This window comes from Corvus kubaryi, unplaced genomic scaffold (assembly GCF_017639235.1).
Source record: "Corvus kubaryi isolate FWS band 111438036 unplaced genomic scaffold, C.kubaryi_AGA036_p1.0 65105, whole genome shotgun sequence".
In the NCBI taxonomy this organism is placed as follows: domain Eukaryota; kingdom Metazoa; phylum Chordata; class Aves; order Passeriformes; family Corvidae; genus Corvus; species Corvus kubaryi.
The window spans coordinates 1-3,687 of record NW_024581768.1 but is presented as its reverse complement, the minus strand read 5'-3'; the positions used below and the strand labels follow the sequence as shown (position 1 = coordinate 3,687).

The following is a 3,687-nucleotide window of genomic DNA, read 5'->3' as shown; positions in this document are numbered from 1 at the left end:
TGTGCTGGGCACACAGTTCTGGAGGTCAGCCTTTAACCTCTGAGAAGAGGCTGACACTCAGTTGGGCTTACATGGGCTTCGGGAAGCAGCCAGGACACAAGCGACACATTTCCCTTGAGGAAAGGGAGTCTGAGGTGCAGCTGATGGCTTAATGCAACTCCCAAGAGAAGGCAGCAAAACAAAAGTAAACTCCTCTGCTGAAACGGCCTCCACACCCAAGGACGCTTTCAAGTGAGGGATTCAGAAATAAAAACCCCAAATGCCAATACAGGGACAAGCGTGGTTCAGGGCACTCTGCAGCTGCTGCTAAAATTGCCCCAAGGCTGTGACTCACACTGAGCCACCACCGAAGCGGGGTGCACGCCTGGCCGCCGCTCCACCCCACGGGCCGCCCGCCGCTGCCGCGGAAGGAGGGAGGGCGACTCCCGAACCGCCGTCTCTCCGGACCTGTCGGAGCGCGACCCCTAGGACGCTTCTTCTCGGCATTTTCCCAAGCACGAGGCCGGCCCGGGCTGGGCGGGACACGGCACCTGGGGGCGGAGCGGCAGCGGGGCGGGCCCGGCCGTGGCCGGCGGGAGGAGCCGGGTCGGGGAGGGGGCGGCCCGGAGCGGCGCTGCCGGGATGGGAGCGTGAGAGGGGGCGAGTCCGCGGCCGGTGGAGCTGCGGTCTGTCGCGGGGGCTGGTGCCGGCGGGCTTAGACTCGCCATGGAGCCGGTGACCAGGTGGAGCCCGAAGCAAGTGGTGGATTGGACTAAGGGTAAGAGGGAGCCGGGGGAACTTTCCGGCGGCGCGCTGCGGGTGCCCCGCTGCCGCCGCGGCTCCTCTGCCCGGCGGGGCGGCTGCGTGGGCGGCGGGGGAGCGCGGCCTTTGCCAGCGCCAGCCCCGGCCGAGCCCCGGGACTCCCCGGCGTGGTGCTCCGGAGCTGGCGGCTTCCCGCGCCCTCCTGCCGGCGCTCCGTGCCTGCTTGTGCCTGCTTCTCCCTGCGGGATTTTTGATTTGGTTTTGTTCTGCTTTTTTTTTTTTTTTTTTTTTTTTTTTTTTTTTGACATGGGGAAAGGGAAAGTTTTGCAGCGAGACTGGCTGACTCGAGGTTCGTATATATATATATATATATATATGCGCTGCGGTCTCTACCCATGGCTCGGTCCCCTTCTCGCTGTGTTCGTCCTGGCCAGCCTGCTTGCATGAAGAGAGGGGTTACCATGCTCTTTCAGGCAGGTAGGATCGTGAAACCACGGAGTCGTTTAGGTCGGAAAGGTCCTATGAAAGTTAACTTTCAGCTTCTCAAGCGAAATCCATTCACGGTTCGGAAAAACTTCAGGTTTGTAAGTTAAGCAAGAAGTTTTTAAACTAGCTCAAGTAAGCAAGAAGTCTTAATCCTGTTCAGCGGTGATGGGACTGAAGCGCTGTGCTCCCTCTCCGAGAGGTGAATAGCGGCCCCTTCGTCCGCCAGTCTGTCCATCCATCCATCCATCCATCCATCCATCCATTCCTCCCACCTCTCATCTCCCGGGTGTGTGCTTGTGTCTCTCCCTCTCCCGCCTACTAAAACATCCTCCTCTGCTTCGAGGTTTGTTCGCAGTGCTGACATAGCAGCGAAAGCCTCGGCGGGACCGCTGTGCGAAGCCCGCTTGCTCCTGCGCCCGGCCCCGGGGGTCTCTGGGGGGCGGGATGGGCTGCGGGCGCCCCGCTCCTGCCGCCGGCGTTTCGGCAGCGCTGGGTGTTACCGGGGCTTTTTCTGAGGGCAGGTTCAACCCCGCCTTGCCATGCTCCGCTTGGACCCTGCGAGTGCTTTCCGAATGCCGACCGGGGCGTTGATGTCGCAGTTCCCGCTCTTCAGGGAATGAATCAAAAGGGAAGTAGAGCTATGAGTTAGGTGAGGGATTTATGACTTCTGGAGCGTACGTCTCTTTTTTTTTTTTTTTTTTTTTCTTGTAGCATTACGTTTTAGTGTGATCCTCTTTGGTTACATAAAGTGCTTTCACAGGCTTAGCTGGAGTTTAAGTTGAGGAGAAGTTAGGAATGTTCTGAGAGGTGAAAGTTTGCCCGGATTAGAAGCGGCATTCGCTCCCAGCAGCCATTACCGCCGTGTCTCAGGACCATGATGCTCACTGGACTGCGTGCCTGTGGTCAGCACTTGGCAAGAGCGCGGCTCAAAACTGAGGCAAATTTGGAAAGCAGACTCGTGTTTTCAGACAGCGAGAGATGGATACTCCCAGCCCTCCTGAGCGTGAGCATGTGTGTGAAGGGGCCGGTGCCAGTGAGGGACTGTCCAAGCAGCCTTTGTGAGGAGAGGATTCCACACAAACGTGCTGTGCAGTTATGCGTTAACATATAAATAACTTCCACAGAAAGATCTCTCCTTTTTTATGCTTGGTATTGGTTTAAACAGGAGTGCATTGTTCCAATGAAATAAGCCTTTTGCTTTGGCATGTGGAATACTTGTATAAAACTTTTCCCTCATTGTGTTTTTTTCTCTTTGGTGCTGAAAGTTTGTTACCTTGCCAGATTAAAGAGTAAACCTGCTAATCACTTTAAAAGCCTTTATTATTCTTAAGCACGCTTGGCTTCCTTTCTTGCATAATTTATTTTACTTGCATAATTTATTTTACTTTACTTGAACAGGCAACTCTTCAGCTGGACCCTCAATTAGTGTTATGCAGAATAATTTAAGGGCTGGCTGTAGTTGGGAGGTGGATCTTCTGACTAATGCAAACACGTGTACTTTGAAATGTAAAGGAATAAATTAAAGACTGCTGGTGACTTTTGTTTGTGCTGTTGTTTTTCAGTTTCTAGGTAAGCATTCAACTTCTTTAGTACACAGAGTCATTTTATGCCACTCCCTGCGTGACAAGACCATAATAAAGAAATGACATGTGGAAAATTTTTCTTTATGGTTATACTTTCATCTCTGCACATGAAAATAGACACTTTAATAGCTAGCTAACAGCCTTATTAGCACAATGTTTCATAGTTTATTTTCAGTCTGAAATAGTTATTGACTGTGTAGTTCGCAACCACTGGGTTTCATGTTTGACCAAGACCAATTTATTTTACCTTATGATTACATTTAATTCTCAAGATTAGTTTTATGAAACAAGTGATTGGAGGGGAGCTTGTGCTATTTGTTTTCTTACACATGCCTTCTATGAGAAGTGATGCCACGATCTTTACTGAACTGGTTGAACTCTTAGGAAAATTATTAGGCTGGTGATATCTGCTGCCAGTAGTTAGTGCTGTGGTGCCACGGAGATGTATTTTAGGAGCATGACGTAAAAAACTGCTGGGAGATGCCAGCTCTCGGTGGGGAGATTGGTTTTGCAGATGATGATTCTTACTTATCATACAACAATAAAAAATGTCTTGGCAAAATGTAGAGAATGGTGGACGTAAGAGGTCTGATTCAGTCCATTTTAATGTTCAATGTGAAACAGAATATTTGTCCAGGAACATTTCCCCTTCTCTCGCCCCCTTCCAAATTTTTTACAATCAAACTTTGATAAATTAAAGTTTTTAAAATAACTTTTCCAGATCAAAAGGAATCTTGGAAACATCCCCTTTTCCATGAAACAAACCCCTAAAAGCAAAATCCCAAAGTGGGCAGTATGACCACTGCTGGACAGCTTATTTAATCTTGGTCAATTTACTTTTTTTTTTTTTTTTTTTTTTTTTTTTTTTTTTTTTTTT

General features: G+C 50.0%; 1 long non-coding RNA gene across 1 annotated transcript; it reads left to right on the top strand.

Moving 5' to 3' along the window:
* The first annotated feature begins 567 nt into the window (after window positions 1-567).
* On the top strand, window positions 568-2,763 carry LOC121673023. The gene is made up of 2 exons (XR_006019117.1): window positions 568-1,876; window positions 1,988-2,763. It is a non-coding gene; the product is annotated as an uncharacterized LOC121673023 (long non-coding RNA).
* The last annotated feature ends 924 nt before the right edge of the window (window positions 2,764-3,687 follow it).